This window comes from Brachycentrus maculatus, unplaced genomic scaffold (assembly GCF_059751285.1).
Source record: "Brachycentrus maculatus isolate JH-2025_06_01 unplaced genomic scaffold, ASM5975128v1 h1tg000589l, whole genome shotgun sequence".
In the NCBI taxonomy this organism is placed as follows: Eukaryota; Metazoa; Arthropoda; class Insecta; order Trichoptera; family Brachycentridae; genus Brachycentrus; species Brachycentrus maculatus.
The window spans coordinates 210,110-229,012 of record NW_028281329.1 but is presented as its reverse complement, the minus strand read 5'-3'; the positions used below and the strand labels follow the sequence as shown (position 1 = coordinate 229,012).

General features: G+C 29.7%; 1 protein-coding gene across 1 annotated transcript in view; it reads right to left on the bottom strand.

Annotated features, from left to right (window-relative positions):
* The window catches only part of LOC148301208 (extracellular serine/threonine protein CG31145), an 82,522-nt gene that overhangs the window by 44,472 nt on the left and 19,147 nt on the right, over nucleotides 1-18,903 (bottom strand). The window lies entirely within an intron of this gene.

Genomic DNA, 18,903 nt, shown 5'->3' with positions numbered 1-18,903 from the left:
ACTAGTCGTTATAATAAAATAAACACGCAAGACAAAAGTCATAAAAAACAAGTGTTTTTCTTTTAATATTTCATCATGTCTTACCACAAAGTTAATGCCGAAACAATAAATAAAATATAATAAACATATTTTTACTATTTTATAAAGCGGGGTTTGTATTATTCATTAAATTAAGGTTTAAATTTTATTTAAAAATCTTGGTTCTTCGTTTTTTTATTTATGATTAATGTCGGTAGGAATTGATCAGCCATCGCCATGATCAAAATCCTACACTAAATTAAATAAAAAATAAAAGTCTGACACAAAATCTACATTAAGTGGTCAAGTTTTTCAATAATGAAGATACAAACATAAATGTTATTGTTTTCTATTGGTTTTCCAAATAAATAAAATTTGGGATTTAACCCTAACAGATTATCATATTCAGTCAAAATGACTTAGAATGAATTGATTAATTAGTAATCCAAAGAACTTGGAATCCAAACAATGCAATTAGCATGATGAGTGCGACACGCCTCTCATAAAGTATCACGCAGACAGATGAGCCAATAAATTAGCGATCTGCTGACTAATGACGCCACGCGCGACGTCCGAGTCTAGTCTGGTATTACTGAACAATGAATGCTGGACCATCGTGCGGGTACTGGGTACTGAGGAAGTCGGTTGTCATGGTCACTTGACCACTAACGACGCGGGCTTGGCTGCCAGTCAACATTATTAATAATACTCATCGATAAAACGTGTCCCAGCTTTCGTCACAACTCATTGTCTCTCTAATACAGGCCTGGCCAACCCAAATTGCACCCCGGGCAGCATCCATGACCTGAAATTTTCCTAAGGGCCGCATACAGACAGTAATAATTTAAAAAAAATTACAATTAATTTTATGCTTATTGATTTTTTAGTATTGTAAATAATTTGAATGCAGAGGTAATCAGAAAGTACAATCAGGGTAATTATGAAAAAAAACACATGATTACAACCGGATGTAAGAAGAAAACACACATTGAACCAACGAGAAATGTATTTGTATAGTAATAAACATTTTTATCAATTTGAACAATCAAAATTATTAATTACGACACATAGATCAAACAATATTACCAATTTTATTTTAAATAAAACCAATTTGTCAATGGCCACTCAGTGCGAGATTTGAGTTTCTTTTCACCAGAATATATGTATTACATGTAATTACAGAAACTTGATTGGTTTTAAAAATATCATTTAAAATATATTCTTAATGACCCGACATATATATATTTTAATTCGTCATACATGACCGCGGAACGCAGCTTGGCCACCCTTGCTCTAATACCTCACACTTTACAGATTACGATATCAATGATACAAACGTTGTGTTCAAAACAAGTTTAATCTTTGTCGTATTATTCTAGGTTTAACCGACTGTTTTGTAAAGTTTTCTTTCCAGACTTCTTTTTATGACCTTTGATTTCTAAGGTCTTAGTGGAACATAAAATTGCAACCCTGATGTGACACCCAGATCAGGCTTTTGTATCAGTTTTGTAGGTACTACGTGAATTTAAAAGACGAAAATTAAGAATAAATTATAAAGTTAAGTATAAAGTAGAAACATCTATTATTTTAGTTAAGTAAAACTTCTATTAAATATAAACAAAATTCATTTAAATCTTTTATTATATTTTTATTTCTTGGAAGTTGTTTGCAGATATAAAAAAGCTGCAATGAATGCCGATGTCAGTTTAGATTCTGCTGTTAAAGTGAGAAGTATTAAAAATATATTATTTTGAAATCATCTCAAAATATATAATCATTAATACACAAAAAGCTCTGACTCCCGTGCTTAATCAATACATTTGATTATTATCATAGTAGGTTACACAGTAAAGCTTATTACAGTACTCAAAACAAAGAGGTTTTTAACTAAATTGGTTTCTCATTAACTGTTTCTAACGAGTAGTACAGATGTATGTATTATGTTACATACTTGTCAATGTTAATGTAATCATAACGATTTAATTATTATGTAAATAGATATTTGTATTATTATTTGTTGATATAAGGCAGTTCTTAAGATTTAATGAAGTAACAGAAAATTTTTAGCTGAGGCATACAAAATAAAAGGTTAATTTAAAAAATATCTTTTAAGATTTACTTTCAATATTTCCTTGATTATTGAAGTTCTCTGACTATGACCGTATTTTCCATTTTTTAAAATAAAAAAAAACAACTGTGTGATGAACCGTGGGACAATCTGCGAAAAGACATTTTAATACTCCGTTGGTCTTCGCTGATCAACCACGCCCAAAATCATGTTACTTGCATGTCGCATGCATAGAATACGTAGGTACGAGTATATTCTGTCACCTAAAATATGTGCAAGATATGCTTTCATGTAAATCCAGATTCATTTAGATACTGATTTTATGCTTAGTTTAATCGATATTTAGTTTCCTGAACGTGAAGTCACGACTTTTTAAAATCATGTTTGCGTAAATTAATTACAAAGCTAATGCGACAAGCAACACATATTAAATAACGTTTATAATATTAGCGAATATTTGGCACTGTTATTATAACTGATTAACAGGTACGCAAGCCGAAAGTAGCCAAGAATTACGACATCAAGTCATACCGCCGAACTTACAAGACTTGGGGTTAGCTGCCAAATAAAATATTTGGCGAAGGTAAATTATAATTCACGATACTGTCGGATTGAATCACAGTAATATGTAGACATCGCATATTTACCTAACATTTTAGCAGAGTTTGAAATAATTTAATTGGCCTTACGAATGATAAAAAGCTTCACATCATTTTGAGTGTGTCCAAATATGTAATTGTTTACAAATCTGGGTTTTCCCCACTTAGGAATTATTTTTATATTTTGAAATCTCAGCATAGGTGAAGGAGAATACAAGTCTGGATTTTTACAAAGCTTATGACATGTCATAAGCTGGTTGAGTGATCACTTTATACATGTGAAACTTTCATCATTCTACCCATAGTTGACAGCCGTACCTACTACTCAAATTTTCACACTACTCATTTACTAAAAAAATGTTAAAACCTTAATTGTGATTGATAAATTATTTAAAAAAAAATCTAATTAGTTATTTAAATGAAACAAATACATATTCATCGGCATTTAGTGGGTTAGAAATAAAAGGATAATTATATGATAAGAATAAGTATAAGCTAACACAAACGAAAAATGATAAAATATGGTTAAATATAATATAAAAAACGGGTATACTGAGTTAAATTTTGTTATAGATTGATATTTTCTACACTTGTATCAATTAGCTAACAATGGTTTCATTGTGGCGTTGCGCTCTTAAATTCAGTTTAATTGAGGAAAATAAATTATAAATAAACTTTAAACTCGAGAAAAAAGTTTCAAATGAAACCGTTGCACAAACGGCTTCCTAATCTGGACCATATGTGCAATATTCCTATGGAATACCAGCAATAGTTGCCGCTCGTATTTGTTCATATAATTGTGACGTAATGTAGTATTATTTAGGTTGAACGAGTGTTATCGCGAAGTGGTATAGAGAAAATGCTGATCCCGCATCCAACACAGGCTATCCCTTTCGCATCCCTCGGATTTGTGGAGACATTATTCGGAATTCTTATAGCACCTGAACGTGGAAGGGGTGGTGGACCCAGCGCTAGGAAAGAGTTTAAAACTATAAATAACTACAACATTTTGAGTGTGTCCAAATACTTGTTCACAAATCAGGATTATCTCCAATTATAGGGGTTATTTTTTGACATCATCATCAAACATGAAGAAGAATATAGAAGTCTGGGAATTTACGGCGCTGACGACCGTCATAGGCTGGTTTGAGTGATCACTTTATACACGTGTAACATTCACCTCTACCCATTGTTGACAACCACACTACTCAAATTCTTGGAAGTTCTATATATTATATATGAAACCTTGTTCTTGAACCAATAGAACTTCACTAGAGAGATCTATTAGTTATGAAAACTCGATATGAAACATGTATCGTTCTTTCCTTTTTATGAAAGAAGATGGAAATGTGAGCATCCCAGGGCTTACGACGTGGAATTTGGCTGGCTCAAGCGAACACTTTATACAATTGTGTAACGTTTACCATTATGGCCAGTATTGATTGCATCCATATTGCATCGATTCTTAAAACCTGTATATATGTATGTATACAATGATCTTAGAACCTTCTACATACCGGTAAGGTTTTCGATACATTCGTGAAGTTGGCCAATTGTTACGCCATTAGTTGAGGGGTTTTTAAAGTATAAGTTATTTCCTTTTGAAGAAGAATGATACAAGTTTCGTATCAACAACACTACACAACTTTAAAACTTTAAAATTGACATCTCATCCATAGGGCGAATAATCCAGTACTAAATAATAATAATATTGTTAAACTACATTTGATGACTGTGATGGGCCAACAATTCTATAAATATTTCATATTCAATCTCTTTCTAGTACCCATACATGAAGCAACAGTTCAGAAAATCATAAAGATTGCCGATATCGATAAGTACCATAACGATAAACTTTATTTTACTGCTTTAAAAAAAACTACTTAAAAAAACTTTTTTACCTCTAACGTTAACTTCCTGAAAGGAAAGTTATAGAAATCGCAAATTTATTACAAAAAAACTAAATAAGCCCCCAAGAGGGGTTATTTAACAACACATGTATGTATTTTATTAGGCTTCATTTAACATCGGACGGATTGAATTTAATAAATTTAAAAAGCTTTCATTTTTCAATATTAATATTATCAATCAATCGTTTTATTATCATAATTTAGGGTAATGTTTAAAGATTTTTTCTTTAGAAAAGTATCAAAGATTTCAGGTACTGGTTTTCTACCCCTACAAGACACCTATGAGTATGTTAGATTCTCTTATATTATAATAGTAGGTTCTTATGCAGTGAGATAACGTTTCACATAAACCCCGAGAGGACGTGTATGGATTCCATGGGGGCATACTCTTCACTTGCTAATATTTTATACATATAATCAAATGCAATAGTTTGTCTGAAGAGTATGGATATATAGAGTATGGATAACCATAAGCAAGAAAAAACTTTTCATTCCACATGCTTTTAATATGATTCATATTAGCTTAAGAGGCAGGCAGGCTTTAGTACATATTTATTTTACCATTAAAACCTTAGTAACTCATAATCGATTTATAAAATAAGATAAAATTTGACGTTCAAAATTTAACACAAAGGTGAATCAAATTTCATTAATCTACAACTATAAAAAAATATCACTTTAAGTTTCAAACGTTTTTTCATAGATTTTATAAGTATAAAAATAATTTTAAAAAAAAGAATTATTGTAAATAGAATTGTTGTATATATATATTATGAAAATGTTAATCGATTATCGTTTTCTTATTTACTACAATTTTCAAAAAGTAATTGAATAAATATATCACTTGTAGATAAATAGTTTATGGTAAAAGAAATATGTATAAAATACAAAGTTCTATTGTCACTTTAAATAAATAATTTAAAGTAAAAAACTCTTTAATATAAATCAATATTAAAAGTTCTCGTTTTTCCATTTACACCATTGTTCATGTGAAAGATTTATATGGGGACTCGAGCGAAAATTGAGCTCTGAACCTAACGTATGATATGCAAATATTTTTATCATTACACTACCGGAGGCAATCAAAACTAGATATTGTCATTATATTATATATCATTTTTGATAGTTCCTAACCGAAAACTGTATCACAATACCATAAGACCATAATAAAACAAATAAATAAATAAAACAATACCGAATGAAAACATAGATCTTTCATAAATTATTTGCATTTTTGCTTGAAAATAAATGTTTTCATTCGACGTATGAATTTATTACGTTTCCTATTATGTTTCCTGTTTTTCTATCAAAACCGATGTGAATCTATGGTAACAAAAAATAGTGTTTTTACCCCTACAAATCGTATTTTAAGCCATAGGTACTAATAAATCGTAGGTATTCTAGGTGTACGTTTGTAAAAAAAAATATATTTAATGTGATTTTGTCTAATCTAATTAAGGATTTCATCAAGCATTTACCATTCTAGACGGGAAATGTAACCCACTTGGCATTGACTATACGTATACGGAAAAACAAACTGTCCGTCTAGTCGTCCTTCTGTCAGCTTGATCCGAAATGTTTACCTGTGACCACAGGAGTTGGCATGTCAACAACTAACCGCAAACAACAACAACTAAATGCCTACTACATGACCTAGCAGTGTCAAAGGGATGACCTGTCAATCGGAATGTCGAAATATACTTATTTATTTTCTAAGGATGAGAAGCCGTAAATATGAAATGAATTATAGTACTCCCAAAATTGGTTGAATTCTCTTAAATTCCTGATTGCAAATTAAATTCAGAGTATTTTATATATATTTTATCACCATACCAAAATTAATTACATTTATTACAAAATAAATGAGTGTTTTTACTAAATATTTGAATTTATAAATCTAATTTAATGCCTTTATATATATATATATATGTATATATATATATATATATATATGTATATATATATATATATATATATATATATATAAATATATATATATATATATATATATATATATATATATATATATATATATATATATATATATATATATATATATATATATATATATATATATATATATATATATATATATATATATATACTACTACTACTACTACTACTACTACCATCACGCCGTTTCCCCGCAGGGGTAGGCAGAGAGGATGGAACGCCACACTCTTCTGTCCTGACATACACTCCTAGCCTCCTTCACATCCATACATCTAGTCATACATGCCCTCCGATTACGCAGACTTTTGACACCGCCAGATTTTAGGTTCTGGTTGATCTAAATATGGAGTAGACGATATACTTATATATATATATATATATATATATATATATATATATATATATATATATATATATATATATATATATATATATATATATATATATATATATATATATATATATATATATATATATATATATATATATATATATATATATTTATGTGTTTTTATATATACACACACATATATATATATATATATATATATATATATATATATATATATATATATATATATATATATATATATATATATATATATATATATATATATGTGTGTGTATATATAAAAACACATATTTGAAGGCTTGAAAATAGTCGTGTTTACGAATATATTCATAAACTCAAATAAGTGTAATTCGAACTGTTTTATTTATTTTATTTGTATTTCAATCGTTGTACATAATATTGTTCCACAAAGTTAATGCCCCACCAATAAATAATGTTAAGATATTTTTAGGTATTTGAAATTGAATTTTGTCCAAATATAAGTTCTATGCTCGGTCGTTAATTAACATTCGTTGAGCCTCTAGAAAAATGCATTAAACAAATTTGAATGTCCATTAATGTTTAATATTGTATTGGACATTAATATTCTATGAATGTTATTGCAAATACCGCGAATAGCAAGAATCGTGTGCCTCGATAATGTCATCCATCCGGTTGCAATGGACCATTGTTGATTTATAAAAGGTGATCTTTAGTGAATTGTCATTCAAAGTCGAAATGTCGGTGTCTGGATTCCGTCAAATAATTTGCATACGAGTACGTCGCGTCGCCAGGTGATTATGAATTAATGTGTGACATCTCATTACGATGGACACCTTGTTTCACATTAACAATAATATTGTTTTTATTTCAATGTACATCCGATTTATTCATCGTATGGTTTCAAAGACTATTAAAAATTCATTCGAGAATTATTTTTTTATTTCATAATTAGATATTGTCTTCTGAATGTCTTTGCACTAACTTCCCCCCTCATTTCCCCGTAATTGATTGTGCGTCAAAATAAAAATCGATATAATTTAAAGGTAGACTAAACGAGTGTGAGGAATCAAGGGTTTTGTAATTAATAAAAATATTTTGATAAAGAAATGCATAAAAATATAACCTTTTTTATACGAATAAAAAACAACTTTTTACAGCTTGTACACAATTATATTTGATTTGTTTGTTTTTTTTAAATACACCAATGAAATCCGTGATTTCTGGTATTATATTATAGACATACTATAGACAATATTGTTTTTTTTAATTAACGAAAAATATAAAACTGTTCATTTTTAAATTCAGCTGTTTCAGTTTTATGCAGAGCATAAATGGAATCAAATACACAGTAAAATGAGCTTTTTCAGCAATTTTTGGGGCATAATGTAAAGATACCCCGGAGAGAGATATTGGTAAATTTGAAAATGTTTTCTTTCTAAATTCACTATCTGACACGGGACTCTAATCCACTTATCTGGGAATATCATTGTTATATTATTAAGGGTATATTCGCAAGCACAGAATTCATTCTACTGGAGACCACCGGAGAGGTCACATGTCTATGTATATTGGATATATTTTTGTTTTTATAGATATATATTTTATAAAAATACATATTTTTTTAACTCCCTATCTTTCAATAACTCCTTTCTTTTCAAAGCCATATTATTTCCGGAAAAAAAATTTAATGCAAAAACAATGTTTTAAGAAAAAAGTCTATTACGTAAAATGTTACCTGAATTAAGGTAAAATTATATTGTGACTTAACGAATACTGGGCCAAAAGCATGCTCAGACAGTTAATTTTGATAAATTGTACAAAAAATATTTGAAAATAAAGCAGCAAAAGTATTTAGTTTTCACTTCAAAATTATATTATTTTGAAAATTAATTGCATTTTCAAGAAAAATGTGAATACATACAAAATGAAGAAAACCATGAGAATTGTTAATTTATTCATTAACTTTATCGATTTTTCATGTTTATCCCGAAAATTTCCATCGCAATACAAAATTCATCCCATGAGAGCAGAAAGACAAAGGGGGTAGGTATAAGCTTTGATAAGCGGTCACGAGGGGGACACCTCTCAGCTGGCGCATGGCGTCGACGTCGGCAGATGGCAGATGCGACACGCGGAGGGAGGTATTCACAAAGCTCACTACATACTTAATTGACTATCTAATGACGCAACATAAATAGAACACAGGAATAACCCGACTTACGTAACGGTTAGGATTTTATTTAGGCTTGTGCGTATTTTTTTAGAAGTCGAAAATATAAAATTGAAACTAAAACCCATAAAACCAAATTAGAGGCACTATCTTTGCGATTTTCCAATTTACTAACAAACAACGTTTTTTTTTATAAAATCGATATATAAAATTTTTAAACCAAATTATTTGTCAGTTGAAAAGCATAAATTATTCATGGTTTACTCAATTGAATATACACCACATTTGATTTGCGCCAACTACTAAAATAATTATCATAATAATTTTTTAGAATGTGTTATAAATCAGACATTTTTATAAAGCACTAGTGAAAATGCAAAAGTATATAAAATTCAATATTTACACACGTAGGTAGGTAATATTATAGTTTTTCCAGTGTCACCCGTAATAATATCAAATCAGAGGATTATGCGCAGAATATTTATATATCATGCTGACTGCAGATCCAATATACCGCAAGGAATAACTATGAAATAAATTAAATATCCAGTAACAAAGAATTTAAGATATTTATGCATGTAAACTTTAAGTTACGTAACGTGCAAGTTACGTAACTAGAGGTATTCTGTAGTAATTACATTCGTATGCCAGTATTCTCTAGTTAAATTTTCATCTTCATTTTTTATTATTCGCGAAGGCTGCATTTCATCCAAAACAAGTTGGATAGGATTGAAAAGATATAAAAGCATTTACGCTATAATATTTTTAGGTTTGATTTGAACTATTCAGATGTTCGTATGTGAGGGTATTCGAAGCAGTCTCAAAATCAATAAAAACGGAGTAAAAATTTCAAAACAACAGTTTTTTTTATTAAGTGGTGGATGTTTATGCGAGAATGTTTATTTTTTCAGCGAAAACCCCCAAGGTAAAGTTTTCATTAAAATTATGATATGTAAAAAATAGTGTTATAATAATAAATAATGGTCACTATACGAAATAAAGCAAAAATCAAGAAAGGCATAAATTGGTCTTTCATATGTTATGCATGAAATTAATGACAACAGATTTGCTTTGGACACGAATTTGATGATATTTACCAAACGTTTTGCAGTGCCGATTGAACATTCGTATTCCGCCGTACAGAGTCCGTAGGCTCATTATTGGCCCCATGTATAAACAGTCACGTGGATAACAAACATTGCAGCTAGTGGGTTGAATCCTAAGCAGATTTGATATATGATGTAGCTTATAGGATGTGATGTGATGTAGGATACAGGGACAGAGCACCAGAGATGTACAGTTTTCCTGGAATCGATATATTCCAACAGAATATTCTATTATTTTTTGACATCTCATCAAAGATGAAGAAGAATATGGAAGTCTGGGCATTTACAGGGCTGACGACCGTCATAGGCTGGTTTAAGTGACCACTTTACACACTGTATCATTCACCAATTCTACTCAAATAACTCTTATAATAGGAGATAATCCTGATTTGTGAACAAGTATTTGGACACAATCAAAATGTTGAGAATATTAGATTTCTAGATCGATTTTACTCTCGGATTTTTTATTTATTTATACTAAATATTGTTTTAAAAGTTTGCCATTGATTGCAATTAAAATAATCAATTTCTACGATTAAATATTACAAAAAATCCATAAAAGGTCTCGCGCACGATAAATGATGATTAAATATTAGAATACATCATTTTATAAATCTCGTATTCTATATTATATATAAAGAAATATAACATCCACTGTACACAAAAAATAGTCTTTTTATTACGTGCACAATTAATTTAAACGAATTTGCTTTTTCAGTAGTCAAAGTTGGAAGTACTTTTAGTATATTCAATAAATACAAGTATTAATTTTATATCATTAAAACACATATATAAATTTTAAGGTAATATAATTATGTTTTCAAGAATGAAATATCAACTGATTACTTTTTTTCTTACATTTCTTACATTTCATCTTTTCATCTTAAATACATTCCAAATGAAAGAGGAAAAAGCTATAAAGTATGTGTTTAATTATAGTTTATTGGAAAGCGTAAATATAGTATTATTCTACGTATATACATATATACATAGAAAAACAGTGACAATTAAAAACTACCTCAAAAAAGTAAAATTTCACATTTTAGACAAAAAAAAATTGATATTTTTCCGTAAGAATGACAGAAATAGAAGATGAAATATGACTTAAGCTATAATTCTGGTAAAAAAATTGACTGGTAATTACTGCGCTTTTAAATAGCAGGGCTGTATCGGTGAAAATTTAATATTCCACACCTCACGAGAGATGAATATTTCGATTCCGATTAAAATAGACTGTTAATTAAATTACTATTTCGGTTTGATTTTGGGAAGGGATACGTATTCCTTATAAATTGTAATTGGTATACCTACGAAGACCAATGCATATTTTTGAACATATTTTTCATGGAAATACATATTTATTAAATGATTCAAACTAGAGTTTTTTCACCAGTAAACTCTTTACTTAATAAAAGTGTTGATTTCATTCAGTGAATTTCACCAGAGTTATATATTTATTAAAATTTAAAAGGGAAAATATTAACATCTTTACCTGAAATTACTCGAATTTTTAATAAGTAATATACTAGATTATTTTTACACATATTATGTGTGTATGCTGGTAGGAAAGCACAAGGAAAAAAGGCAAATTTCCCGAGGTTTGTGATTCCAAGGAAGGGTCAATAGTTTTATTGAGAATTAAAGTGAGATAAGAACAGTAAGGGTCGCCATCGGCGGAACGTTGCCTGGAGAGTTGGCACTCGAGTAATCGCGAGCCGGAAACTGGGAACCGAGTGTGGTCACATTCGGACGAGGGTTGTAAGATGGGGAGACACTTTGTTAAGGATTTATACCACGCATGAGATAATTACATACAATCATGAAATTAAGATTTCACTCGAACAAATATGATCGCAGGGGAGAGAACAAAACCAACGTGACCAGCTTTCCGAAGTGTTAAAAGTGAAAAATAAAGTAGTAATAGCAAAGAAGGGAATTTCTTTCATTAATTGATTCCGCAGTTACTTTGTAGTAAAATCTATTCGTTTTCTAAAGTTTTACCGAGTAAATACTTTTTTTTCAAATCTATTGTGACACGTTATTTTCAAACACTGTTTTTGCACGGTGTTTGAAAATAATGCGTAATGCATCAAAACACGTGTCATAATATGTACATATTAGGAAAAAGTGGTATTTACTTAAGTAAAACATTAGAATTTCTTTTTGTTTGTCAATGTTTTGCTTTAATTTTTTTTTGCTATATAACGTACATTTGAAGATGTTTTTAATTAGAAATTAAATATTTATTAAATCTTTGTAGGTACACCTTTACAATAAACGTTAAAGATATAATGTTATTTTCAGCTATGTACGAGTATTGAAATCAAATCATTACATATTAAAAACGTCCGGTTATAAGTGCAACTCGACTCCTAAATATGTTTTACATATAATACCCAAACAAAACAAATCGTAGATCATCATGTCCACTAGAGGAAGTTTTTTGAAAGGTTAATATAAGAAGATTCTAAGAAGTATATCTGGCAAGAGTCTATGAGACAAAATAAGGAACACCAGGATAAGGGAAAAATTCGAGATCGAAGATGTCGTTAGGTGGGGAAGGTAACGATCAAGACAATGGTATGCGCATTCGAGGAGAAAGCAACTATCCAGACCCCCCCCCACATTGACCCCAAGGTAGACGACTCCCAGGCAGACCACCAAAGAGATGGATTGACAGCTGAAATCGACATCGCAAGAGACTAATCCCTCTTTCAAACAGGCCACAAGGCCTACACCAAGCAAAAGAAGTACTGACGGATTATTTCGTCATTTACATTTCGTCAATTTCATTTATTTCGTCCGCTAGTGTTGCTTCTTTGGAATGAGGAAATATTTCGCCGTACTCGGCTAACGGGTAAATAATGAAAATACAAACAAAGGCATATTTTCACTAGAATTCATAGTGAAAATGACGATTTTTTTTAATGCTTTAAAGTCTATGTAAAAACTTCTTAATTGGAATTTGTTTTATTTTGTTATATAATTTGACGTTCGATGTTGACGCGAAGGGTGCTACAGCAATGTGACTCGTATGCTTGAATTGTTAAAAATAATTAAAACAGCCAAGTCGTATCAATATAACAGAAGCCAGCCTTCGTTATCAGATACTTCAAAACGGAAATAATAATTGGAGTATTTGGTACCAGAAAACACATTCCCTGATTTTCAATTTTAAAATGTTTTTTCACTATCCTAAACTTCAATGCATCTATTTATTGACTTGGCGTTTAATTTGTAGAACTCCATTTTAATTTATGTATTAATTTTAAATCAAACACAGATTTTTTGAGTCTACTAAGTTGTATTTTATTAACAAAAAACACATAAAAAATTATATTGTGACAATTGTTTCGCCTTGTTAGGGCATTATCAAATGAATGTGAAGATCAAATGGACTACGGTCCTTATGTAGCTATACAATTCTAAGCGACAGTTTTAACACGTGCAGCAATAATTTATGGGAGACAACAGTAGCTAATGGGGGATGTAGGTATGTACCCTTATATTTGTTTTCTGGGAAAGGAAGAATTTATTGACATGGCCATATTTTAAAGAATTAATATTTTAAAGCTTAATACAATTGTTGGTAATATTCTTAAAAATAATATTACCTTACATAAAATTCTTAAAAATAATATTACCAGCAATTGTATTAAGCTTTAAAATATTGATTCTCTAAAATATGGCCATGTCAATAAATTCTTGCTTTCCCAGAAAACAAATATAAGGGTACATATCTACATCCCCCATTAGCTACTGTTGTCTCCCATAAATTATTGCTGCACGTGTTAAAACTGTCGCTTAGAATTGTATAGCTACATAAGGACCGTAGTCCATTTGATCTTCACATTCGTTTGATAATGCCCTAACAAGGCGAAACAATTGTCACAATATAATTTTTTATGTGTTTTTTGTTAATAAAATACAACTTAGTAGACTCAAAAAATCTGTGTTTGATTTAAAATTAATACATAAATTCATTGCATCTTTTATAAGCTAACATGAGTTTTTTTTAAGTAGACAGATGTTTATTTATGTAAGATTTTTAAAACTTACTTCGTCTTCTAGCCCTTACCCGCACCCAATGGTGCATAGGGCACTGCATCATATCGACGCAGTGTTATCTTGATCATTATTTACATAAAGGCAAGGTGATCACTCCTGCGCTTCAGTGACCACTCCAGGGTAAAATGAAATGAATATTAGAGCGTAAAATTACTAATAGTCACGTATTTTCCCTCCTTGAAAATCGAGCCCGGAACCTCCAGATTGGTAGCTAAACACGGTAACCATTACACCACGGAGGCGGATATTTTAATGTTTAGGGGTTGAAAAAAAAACTTTATTAATCATTTTAAAAAAATAACCTCGTTTCTTAATGGTTATTGAAAGAAGAGCTTGACACTTACAACACAATGAATATATGTAGGTATATCTTCTCACCCTGAGTCGATAAAGAAACCCTAAAATTATATGTAAAGCAATTTTTCAAAGAAATGGCAACAAAGATCTATCTTTCTATGCCGAGAGAATTTGGTTTCCCGCGACTTTTAAATTTAAAGATAAGAAATATCTATGGCGAAAGTGCCAGATTCAGAAGAAACCAACATATGCAAAAAAGACATTTCAATAAATTCCACATTTTTTTCTGTCAATATAACCGTTCGAACACTTTTGAATGGGTCGTTATTTTACTTTGCCGTAAGTTTAAATAAGTGAAGTGGGGATCGTGCAGTAGGTAGGAACGTAAGTAGATAAAAGAGGTCCGTTTGACCATTGCAAGGATCGGGGTTGCCATAATTTACGTTTTTCATTTCCCGACCTCTGGCCACATTTATAGGAAAACCTCTCCATTACAAGATGGCGCTATGAGTTGTATCATCGGTTTCCGTTGGCTATTTTAAAGTGAATTGAGAACACTTATTTCTATAACCAGGATGGGAAATATAATTTCAAAATCAACTTAACGGTAATTTTCGATGAAATATTATAAAATTTAATCTTACATATGTCATACCTTCGTGTAAAATAATGAGAGTGTTATATTTTAGATATATTATAAAATAATTTGATTATCCATTGCGCTGGCGTAACTCTCTAAGAGTGTAGATGTAATGACATGCTGGAGATTCAGCATCAGTTTTATTGCGCCCTTGAGGTAGGTAGTATTTTGGAGCTTTATAAATGACGCAAAATTATTATTTATTAAATACCTTTCATCTTCTCTTGGCCCTTACTTACATTCAATGGTGCATAGGCCGCTACACGCACATTAAAAGACGCATTATTTTAATTATTACTCACATTTAGGCAAAGTAATCAGACTTGCGCTTCAGGTACCGTGTATGACCGTTTGCGTGTTAGGTAGTTTATAGGAGTAGCTCCAAAGAAGATGGTTTTAAGGCAATAACAAATGAACCACATTAAAATATAGAATTCACAACCCATGCCTCAAATCGCGCATTGGCTTATACTGACACATACTTTATGCATTAAGATTAGTATTATAAATAATTATTAATTTAGATATACATATTAATAATAATTATAATTGTTATCCAAAATAAAAACAATATCGGAGTGGAACCATTGATTTCCCATTAATACCAGGCATAAAACAAAAGATGAATCCCCAAGTACTGGAGCAACCAGTTACTAGCGTAATCTAATTATTCCACTACATTACCTTTGTCTCTCCGTTTAGAGATGGCGTTTTATACAAATGGACCAAAAACCCTATTTTATTTTATTATTTTATTCCACTATTTTACCTATTATTTTCATCTACTATACTTATCCTTCTCTCTAGGATATATTTTTTTACATCATTATTTTTTACCTGTAAAAGTAATGGGTTAAAAAAAAAACAAAAAAGGAAAAAAGACACATTTTAAATCTAAGTATTAAGTTCCTGATTCGATTTCCTTTTAAATTGATATATTTTCATAAAACATACAAAAACTTATTATTTTTCATACAAATTTCGATGTTTTATTTTATTTGCTTAGTTATAGTATTAGTGTGAATTAAAGATATTCTACTTTTGAGGGTTGTTTTTGAACCATTTGTTTTTATTTTTTATTATCCACTCATTTTTACTATTCTTTTGTTTATAAACAAAAAAAACAAAGGCGTTTTAAATAATAAGTGAATATTTTTTTTTTCTTCTCTTTTTCGATCCCATTTTGGTTTCTCACATATCGATTAGTGACATACTCATTACCGAGCTTGTTAAAAATACAATATAATGTGCAGTTGTAATAACAGTGGTTAAGTCCCCCTGTAAAGTTAGTTGCGAGCTCGTTTCCTTCCGACTGCGTGATTTATTCCAAGTAATTAAAACAAACTGAAATTGTGGTCTGCAATAATTTTGGGATTTCAACTAGTTACACGACCGCCAGACGGGAGCTCTGGCACATTATTTAATCACACTATTTATGACTCCCCACATCAATCTTATACCTAAGTCGGTATTATTTTAAAAGAAACAAATAGGATACGATTTTCTTGAATTGATAGTCTTTCGTGGTGTAGTGCTTAGCGTAGTTGAATATCGTACATGAGGTTACAAATCGCTTACAAAGGAGTAAAAAATAAATACTTTTTTCATTCCATTGTGAAGCGTAGGACTTATCACTTTGCCTTATGATTGGATATTCTAATTCAATCAAATTGAAGCATAAGCATTGATAAATTTTAATATTCCATCAAGATGTACTTTACATTCTCGTAAACTTTTTCTGTTAAAACACTAACCCTGGAGTATGTTTTTTATTGTTTCGGTATTCATTTTGTGGTTTGTATGACTAAATTAAATTTAAAATATAACACTTTTTCCGACTTGAGTATTATATGTTATAATGACTAGTTTCGGAAGCTTCAGATGCTTCCATCTACAGGTATTTTATTTTTGGAGATGGGTAAGTATTTTAAGTGTTTTAGTATTTTATTTTTAATTTAACCTTGGAATAAATTATTCACTTAACATACCCATTATGTACCAAATTTACAAATTACGATTGAATTCAATGATAAAAAAAAAATGATAAAAAAATTAAAATATCTTCATAATTTTCTATTATTTTTATATTCTTTTTATTACATTTCTAACGATGAGCTTTGTGTAAAATAATATAATAATTTACTTTACATTTGTGAACTCATTTAAGGTCTGGTTCAGTATCCAATTCCACATACCTTTTTCTAACACTTTTCAACATAATTCAACTTTGTAACATAGCAACTAAATTTAATTGAATAAATAACGTACATAAGTTTAAAGTAAATTTATATCTGTCTTTAATTCTGTGTAATTTTAATTGGGATTATAAACAGTAATGGTCGTCATTAGTTTAATTTATAATTATAAGTTTTCTTTTATAATTCCGTGAATGCTTGGCAATAATAATAGTTAAAGTGAAATTAACCGTTAAATTTCCATATGCGTCATTAGATGAGCATAAGGGTTGGAGGAATTCAAATAAAAACACTCATTTGTACTTGATGGTTAAGGTCAATACCATTTTTTTTAAATAACCTATGGGAATCAAAAATCGTTTTGCAGTCTAGTATCCGTTCAACTGAACTGCAGGGTCGTTTAGATAAGTCATTATTTTATTTTTTTAATTATAATTATTATTATTATATTGCCATAAATTGGTATAAGGTTTTTGTTGAAGTAAATTACAGCAACAACAAAAACTTTATGACAGCAATTTAGTGATATAAAATATACCAATTTATTAGCAAATATCATCATTATTTACTATTAAAAGCAACAGAAAAGCACGAGACAAGAAAAAGCAATCTAGCAAAAGGTGTTTAAATAATAATATTATTCGATAAAAAAAGATGATACGGTAATTCATTATGGTACAAAAATATTCATATTAAATCAAAGAAGCCGCATGGGAGATAATAAATAACAAAATTACATGTGCACGGGTTATTTTTTTTTTGGTTATTCGAAAACTCAATAAATTCAAACATCTCCACATCACGGAATGTTAAGGAGGAATCAGGTATTTTCAAATCTCATATTGGCAATATGCGACGTTCCAACACGCGATAGGTTTATCTATATTTACCCGTAATAAAATTTCTAATTTAAAATATAATTGAGATTACTCAATTCAAATTGTCAATTTTCTTTTTGCCTCGGTCGGGAAATAGGTAGAAAGAATTTTTCCATTATTTTATTCTACGAATCACAAATGATTTGGAGTTACTTAATCAGAACTTTAATCAAATGACAATGCTTACAGATGAATAGAAGGAAATATCATATTTAAGGGTTTCGTTATTATAGGCATTGTTTTCTTGATTCGAAATGAAATCTCAAGTTGTACAAGAGTTACTCAGGATGATGTTGCTATCGAAATTGATTCATATTAAATGTAATACATGTGAGTTACCGTAAGAATTCAATTTTGCTAACGATTACATTAATTTGAAAACACAATGTTGATACACGTACAGATGTATAGGAATAATAAATTGTCATATCATATTATAATGTAGCATTTTATAAAGAACTTTTTTATAGCTAATTTTAACTACGAACTTAACTAGTATGAGGGGGCCAAAATTTTCACGATAGGTTAGGAAGAAAGCAACCAACACAATAACAAATATTCATTTAGTTTAATTTTCATACTTATAGTAAAAAAAAGTCATTTTCAAGCTAAGTTATCATATATTTTTTAATAACATTTAATATTTTAGTTGTTTTTTTCAGCATAT